This window comes from Vulpes lagopus, chromosome 8 (genome assembly GCF_018345385.1).
Source record: "Vulpes lagopus strain Blue_001 chromosome 8, ASM1834538v1, whole genome shotgun sequence".
In the NCBI taxonomy this organism is placed as follows: domain Eukaryota; kingdom Metazoa; phylum Chordata; class Mammalia; order Carnivora; family Canidae; genus Vulpes; species Vulpes lagopus.
In genome coordinates this window covers 99,346,359-99,355,087 of record NC_054831.1, presented here as the reverse complement: position 1 = coordinate 99,355,087, position 8,729 = coordinate 99,346,359, and the positions used below count along the sequence as shown (strand labels likewise).

Below are 8,729 nucleotides of genomic sequence, written 5' to 3'. Positions count from 1 at the left end.
CAGGCGTCCCTGCCCTGCCTTGTTCTACAGCCAACTTGACCATAAGGATAATTCATTCCACTACTCCATTTAGAAACATTCTGGGATTTTGAGGCAAAAAATTACCAGGTAATCTGGACTTCTCAAAGATTTCCACATCATCACATTGAAAAGCTAGTGCTTATAATGAGCCATTTTACTCACAGAAAATCTTGATTAAGCTCAGTCTGTGTGTAGTAGCAGCACTAGTAACAATCAGTTTTTACTTATTATGTGCTTGAAACTGTACAAGGGACTTATTTCATGGGACCCTTTGCAGAATTATTATTATCTGCATTCAACTGGATGGAGAAATTGAAGTTTCAAAAGGAGTAGTAACTTTTTCAGGTCACATGGCTAGTAAGTAGGGGTGCCTGGGTTTGAGTTAAGAACTCTCTACCTTCTGAGACCATTTCCTTTTCCCTGCTTCATTATGTTTCATATACTGTTATGAGTAGGGGCCATGGGTAGGAGGAGAAGGAGAATATGGCCCCTTTCTTTGGACAGCATATGATCTAGTTGGGGAGATAAATATGTTATCTGTAAAACAACCAGACATAAATTTAGTTAGTTGAATATCAAATTCTGTACCACAGGATCACATGTGTTTTTACTTCATGATGTGATCTTTGTTCTAGAGGCCCTGCATTTAAAGTTACCAAAAATAATTTCCAAATAGAGGGGTATAACTCTTATTTTAATTCTTCTATAGGATATTTTTTTCTCAGGCTTCCATAAACTATTCTAAATCACATTTATGCTATTCTGGCTTAATCCTAAACTCAACCCCCTTTTCTTTCTCTGACCCCATGGATTTAGATCATGTGCTGGATCAATTGGGTTAAATAGAATAATTGGCACATCAGTTCCCTGCACCTCTCCCATCCCAGACCCCTGAAGCAATGGAAAAATGAAGTGAGGGCATCTGGGTCCTTGTAATGACTTAGCACTGCTTGATTAATTAGACTTTTAACTCCTAAGATCCATTCTCCCTGTGGACAACCTCCTTAACTCCAACTATCTCTTGCTATATGAACCTGTTCTTTTCTTTTATCCCTCTGTCAATCCATCTTTTTCTGATCAAGAAATCCTCTCTGGGTATTATCTCTGTGTGTCCACACACAGAATCTCATCTTTATTTATAATTTCCATGTAATTCTTACTTATGCTCCAGGATCCATTATTTCCTTAAGCTTCTACTACTCCTGGTTGCCCTCCTCTGATTCCAAAAGATCCTAATAGACTATTTTCTTTGCTTTCATGATCATTGATTATGTTACAAATTTGGGTTAGAGAACCTTACCTAGGACCTCACCACGGATTGCTCATTCATCCGTCAGTCCCTTCCTATCACATTTCTCAGAGTTGTTTTTCCAAAGGGTCTTATTTTCTCATCTACAAGCCCATGCTTATCTTTAAGATAGAGCTCAAATAATATGAAGACTTTCCTCATTTTTTTGTCTCCTTATGGGCAGAGTTGTTGTCTGTTTCATCTTCTTTGAAGGTGGCACTATTTGTTTAAGGCATGAACAGAAATATGAAGATATTATAGGATCCTATGATAATCTATCTGGCTTTATAACATTATTAATTGCATTTAGATTGACACTGTGAAGATATTCTTTTTCTGCCAAAGCCCTGGTAATTAAGTGACTCAAGAGCCTTTTCTACAAATCTCATTTGCTTATAGTATATTCAGATGGCAAAATCCCCTGATATTAATATAGATTTCAATTACATTAAATAAACCACACACACAAACTGTCTTGTTAGATAGTCCAACCTTACTGTAAAGCACTCTTGTGGTTCCCTTTGATTTAATACGATTATCACCTTCAATAATGAGATGATAGATCTTTAAGTTGTACGGTGGTTGGTTTTGATGGCTGTGTCATATGTATATTTAACAAAATAAATTTTTGTCAGTGTATTGAATTACTATGTAAGAGGAGAAACATAAGATATGTGTGAAGTATAAAATTATGTAATGTTTAGTATGTGCCTTTTAGGAGCTTTCTTACTGAAAGTGGACTCAGGAAAATGCTTTCATCTGAATAAGCATGTTTATGAAAGACTTATTGACATTTCAGGTGCAAACAAATAACTGAACCCTTGAAAAGCATTTCCATTATTTTTAATTTTTAAATTATGGATAAATGAGGTCATAGTACTTTCATTCAAAGAATGACAACGGCATTCTTTCTATATTACTAATGGATTTCTACTTCTAATGGAGGTACTTTGACGATTTTTTTTTTTTTTAGTTTTAATCTGTAGAAACTAAGTCTGCTTCACTACTATACTTGTAATACTGTATCAGTCAGGATCCCATCAGGAGACAGAAACTACACAATAATTTGAACAGAGAAATTTTAATATAGATGATTAAAATTCTATCTATCTACCTATCATCTACCTACTTATAACTAAGAGGAAATAAAAGGATTCTGCAGAATTCTGTGGGTTTGAGGAGTGGAAAGAGAGGAATTTTCTCCAAGGCTGGGGTACAGACTGTTGAGAAGATATGTCTGCAGCTCACTAGAGAGTGAAGTTCCCTGGCTTGCTGAGTTATCGGGACCAGAAATGTTCCAAAGTCCATGGGCCTTGGCTGAGTAAGTGTTGCTGTGAAGCCATCTGGGGCTCCCATGGAGGTCACTTGGAAACTGGCTGTGGGGATGCTTCTGAACTCTTGAGGGTAAGCTGCACTGTGTGCTCTGCTCCTCAGCTCAACAGTACAGGGGCAGTAAGAAGCAAAACTCACTAGGAGTAGGAAAGGAAACACTTTATTCCAGTGTCCTTCTACTACCCGCTACTGACAAAGTTTAACATCATGCCAGCTGGCAAGGCGGAACCACTCAAGTATCAAAAGAAGATAATGAAGGGTAGAGTCGGAGCTGAGAGGCAATAGGTTGAAAACTGGCCAACGATTTATGCACAAAGCTGAACTTGAGTCCATAGAGGAAAAAAATGTCAGTGATTTTTAAAGAGCTCTATTTTAAAATACAGAGAAGCAGAGTGAAAACATTCCCTACCTTTTAGACTGTGATTCACTTCAGTCTTTAATATAATTACCTGGATACATGAACCAGCTTTTAGTTTCCAGGGGGGATGGGGGATGAGAAGAACAGCAGATGGCTATAGCACAGCAATGATAACAGGATTTCATGAACACAGAGTATTTTTCAAGAACAGTTTATGTCCAGCCGGCAATGTGGTCTGGTCTGCAAGTGGTTCATCTGTTTGGAATAATAGGAGGTACCATTAGATACGCTCCAGACAGTAGTGAATATCTAGTTGCCACTCAAACATTGTTGGACATTTATTCCGCTTGAGATCCTAAAACATGCCCACCATGCAGTAGATGCTTAATAAATATTGGTTGAATTAATGAGTGAGTGGGTGCCTGCTATATGCCAGGTATTGTGCCATGTGCTAGAAACATGTCAGTGCTCAAGATACAGTCTCTAGTTAAGGGGGGGTACAGTCTATTCTGAAGGCAATAAAATTTAGGATGGTTAGAGTCTCTACTGAGTGGGAAGAGACAGTTGAAGTTCTGATGGGAGAAAAGAGTTTCGGAGTCTTTAAATCAGTTTGTGTGTATCTATTTGTTTGCAGAGATCAGTCTAATAAAAGGGACTGTTTTTTTTTTTTTTAACTTCCTCTCTTTTCTCATTCTCTTCTTCCTCATATCTCTTCTTTTGCCCAATTCTCCACCCCATATATTAAAGAAGAAATCCAATGGGTATTTCTAAAAAATAAAAAAAATATTAAAATACCGTTTTACACATTAAAGTTTGATTTAGCATGTAACAGTGAAGGGCATTACTGTTTAAAGTCACTCTATACTTTTGTTAATAATTTCCTTTTGTTTTCCCTCTTATTTCTACTTCGTCCTTCTATTGTCAATAATGCTGCCTTGACCTTGTTTGGATTTATTAAGTATTAAAAATGTTGTAACGAACTAGGGGTGGTGGAAGGGGAGGTGGGCGGGGGGTGGAGGTAACTGGGTGACGGGCACTGAGGTGGGCACTTGATAGGATGAGCACTGGGTGTTATTCTATATGTTGGCAAATTGAACACCAATAAAAAATAAATTTATAAAAAAAAATGTTGTTACTGTGTAGTCTCACTAAGAGTCTCAGTCTTATAGACTAGGCCAAGCATTTCTCATGATTATTTGATTTTCTCTTAATTCCATGAACTATTTGGATGTGTATTCATTATGTGTATATTGATATAAAATTTTATTTATTGTAAATGTCCAAAGTTTCATATGTATGTCTATATGTTGATACATCAGTACACACTTACACAAGCACACGTATTGAAGATTATGGTATAGATGAATAAGCCATCAAAATATAACACGTTTATTTCCTTCTTATCACAATCTCAAATAATTTTGTCTTAAATATGCAGCTCCAATTTAGTCATTTCTAGAAATACAATCTTATGTTAAAAATGGCAAAAATAATTAGTTGGGTTATTTTTTCAAGTCCACTCTCACTTTTATCATCTTACTTTATCAGTTATTAAACTGCCGTCCAGGCCACTATTCCCATTTTGCAAATGGGGAAATGCAAAGTGGCTTGTCACACACATGGTGACAGTGATCTTTTTCTCTTCTGCCAAAGTTACTCTGCCATTGATTCTCCCAGACCAATGGCTGGGCCATTTCAAAATTGAATTTCAAAATAGAGTTAAATATTTAATGCATTTTCAATGTACATATTTGTATTAATCTTTTATTTATATGTTTTGGAGATAAAATATTGGAGTCCGTCTCATAGATGGGGTATAGAATGGGTGCCTATATGTTTTTATATGTACGTGTTGGGCATATAATGGGGTATTTTTCCTCTTTTTAGTGAGGCCTTTTTGCAGGGAGTGTCTTTCAGAAGTCTGACTTAAATGGATCCAGTTCATGCCTGAATAACCCCATTACTATTTTCCCACACTCAACAGCACTGTCATGGGCATTCAGATGAATCCTCAAATAAGTGTGACAAGCCAAGTGAGCCATCAACCCAGAGATCTGCCTGTGTCCCAATGGGCAGAGTTCAATAGCTGTTTATTATTAACTCTTATTGCTCATTTTAAAGGTGAAACTTTATAGGAGCACACAAAAGCCAAATAAATTTGATTTCAAAGATGCACAATAGTGTCTGGATAAATTACTCAGTGTTTATTGATGTGGCAAAAAGAGAAATAAAGAAAAAAAAATCAGCAAATACAGGCTTAGCTACTTGGAGTTGGAGGTAGGGAATAAAGCCATGCCCTGTAACATTTGCTTCATTGCTTTTATGTTTAAGCATTTTATGCAGTCTCTGCTTTTTGCTGGTTGCCAAAGTAAGTTTATAATTTTATGTCAGATGCTTGAATTATTCAATTAAAAAAAAAATGTTAGCCTGAATAAGCCAGCCAAGACTGTAGAAAATAGCAAGCCATATAAAATAGATTATATTTTTACTGGAACATGAACAAAAGCATAAATGTAATTCTGGAGGCGTTTGCCTGGGGATTAGCCACAGCTGGAAGATTTCTGGTGAAACTCTTTATTTTCCTTTTGCACACCATAGCAAAGAGCATCAGCTCCTGTTTGTGATTAGTTTACAAGTTATGACAATGCCTTAGGGTTTATTTTTCTTCAGGTACAGAGCTTCCCTTGGCCATCCTCTCCGGTTCTCCTTGTTGAATAGCAAGTTAGTTTTCCCTATTGTAACAACTTCTAAATGAGAGGTTGTTATGAGCATCAATTACCGGTAAGCCTTTTTTTATATATACTTATTCAGTCTCCACTCAGACATTTTGCTTCTGAAGTCTTCAGTAGCTCTTAAGAATCTTCATTTTAATGCAAAGCACTCCAGGTGATTCTAATGTAAGTGGCTGAGCATTAACTAAAATGATAATCATAAATCAGACCATACTGGAGGCCAGGGCCTTCCTCAGCAAGAACAAATTCAGATTGCTCAACCCTGCACGTCTACTTTTGGTCTCTTCCAAGAAAAAGTCAGACTGGAGTTGTCCCTTGGACGTGACTGTTTTATCTGGATAACTTCCCTAGCTTGGGGTTCTATGTCAGGCCCTGTAATGAATAGTTGGTGAAATCCTGGAAGGGAGATATTCTTGGTGAAAAAAAAATCAGTCTCTGGCAAGCAGAAACAGGGAATCTTCTAACAATGGTCAGAGACATGGAAGAGACCCGAGGGGTGATAATCAATGGTTAATTTTGCCCACAGGAGGCAAATATGAAATAAAAACATAAACAAATAGCTAAATATCACAAGTAGTGGGTTCTGTCGGTTAGGGCAGAAGTATGTGATAGCCCTGAAAAGTAACTGAACACTTTCTCTAAGTTTTACTGATGGCCTTAAACATTACAGTTTTGGCTTAAATGTCCCCTGACTCAGTTGAGCAACCCTGGAGTTAAGTCTTTGATATTTGTGTTGGCATATTACACCTAAAGAAAAAATACAAATATATTTACACAAAAGGTGAAACACCAAAATGTGAAGCGGTGTCTTGTATCTTGATAGCATTTTATAAATTCCTAATTATGAATATGATATTTCCCCCCTAATCTTTAACTCATCCTTATAATTTGCTGATTATTAATATTACCCTTAGGCTTTTTGGTTCATGTTATGTGTGTCTGATGTCTAGTCTGAGTTTCCAAGAAGTTAGACATTGGAGTTTTCATTAGCCACGTGAAGACATTTTAATAAGTTGAAAGATCATTTGTTTTCAAATAGAGTTGTGAGTACATCTTTTAAAATTCACTTGATTGGGATGCCTGGGTGGCTCAGCGGTTAGGCATGTGCCTTCAGCTCAGGGTGTGTGGTCCTGGAGTCCTGGGATCAAGTCCCACATCGGGCTCCCTGCATAGAGCCTGCCTCTCCCTCTGCCTGTGTCTCTGCCTCTCTCTCTCTCTCTCTGTGTCTTTCATGAATAAATAAATAAAATTTAAAAAAATTACTTGGTTGTTAATATGTACATTTAAAGTTTATTTTTAAAAACTGAGACCTTTTTATGATCTTTTTTTCAAGTAAGAGGCTGACTTTCAACTTAATACTAGTATATTACTGTTCATAATATATATAATCCATAGTTTAGCTAAATTACCATGTTATAAAAATATACAATAAAATATTGTAAGAAACTTAGAAATGACCGATGACTAATAATTCTCTTAAGAAAACAGACTACAATAACATTATAGATGCATTGGCTAAATCCTATCAATTTTTTAAAATTGTCTTTGATTTTTTTTCTCCTGATCTTCTGTTATCCTTTCTGCAGGTCACTTCTTCAACCCCTTCATTTCCCCGGTTTGTAGTTTGTTTAGGTCTTGATCCTGCATATGAATCCTTCCATAAGTTGTACCAAAAGTATCATGGGAGACATTTTTCTTTTTTCTTTTTTTTGGCTTGAGGGCTTTTGGCATTTTCATAGATAATTTATAAAGATCATCTGATGCCAGGTGTGTCCTCCTCAGAATCAGACCCAGTGAGGGCCTCAACTCATCCAGTTCAGTCCTTGGTGTTCTGCAATGAGATTTCCTCAATACTGACTTACAGCTTCAGAAGTAAATCTTCCCATTCAGTGCAGTGAAGTGCAGAACATGCTCTAAACCAGCCAGATGGGTATTTGATACTATGGGGCCTCTGAAGAAATCAATAAGATTTTTCAGCCTTCTGTAGGCTTCTGTTACATCAAAATCATCACCAGCAAATATTAACATGGGTTTTGTTCCCTCGGGACATTTACTATTCTTAATATCTTCTAGAGAGACAAACTTCTCAACACCTAATTCAATCATATTCAGCACATGGTAATCATACATATGACCTATTACTAGATTATTTGGCCTCTTCTTATGAGAGCCAAACACAAATAAAGAATGATCTGACTTCTTTGAAAAGGATTCCAATGATGTCTGATCCTCAGATGGTCTTGTAATGTTTTTCTTTTTATCAGCCTAGCATTTTTAATATTTTCACTGAGTTTTGATTCTCTCTTCTCCAGGAATCTCTTGCCTCTTTTCATTTGGGCTTTACAATTTCATCCAAAGTGTCCATGGCTACCACAACGTGAACTGGGGCCTTTTTATGATCTTTGAATAGATAATTACTACAAGTAAAATTCAGATATCAATAGGCTGCACGTAAAGTGGTTTTGTTTTCAGTTTTGCAACAGGCACTATATGGATTAGTATATGTAAAGAAACATGTGCCTCAACTTTGATCCTCATTTGATTTTTAAGCATTCCTTTATTGACAGCTCTTAAATATTGGGAAGAAAAAACAGTTATCTGGCGTTTGTTGTATCTACTGGTTAGGTTTGTTTTTATAGTCAAAACATTCCAAAAATATGGAGTGACATATGGATTAAATGTTAAAATAAGTACATGCTTGTATTTGTATTTTTGTTTTCAACATTGCAAATGTGTTATGGGAAAGAGAAGTAACACAAAACTAGAAAAAAATAGAATAACTACTTCAGAAGTCAAGGGAAGAAGTCAGAGGGCCTGTTAGGAGGCTAAACTCCAACTACTCTTTCTTTGGTAGCAATAAAATCATGAAGTTTCCATAGCACACAACACTGAACATTTCTGTCTCCTCTGTCTGTGGGTTGGCTGGGTACCTCTGATTGCTCATGTACTCCTGACTCTGGCAGTTGAGTTTGGCCAGGGGACCTGCAGCATTCAAGCT

At 36.6% G+C, this 8,729-nt stretch overlaps 1 pseudogene; it reads right to left on the bottom strand.

Annotated features, from left to right (window-relative positions):
- Positions 1 to 7,264: 7,264 nt before the first annotated feature.
- LOC121497788 lies at positions 7,265 to 8,096 on the bottom strand (annotated as a pseudogene).
- Positions 8,097 to 8,729: the final 633 nt, after the last annotated feature.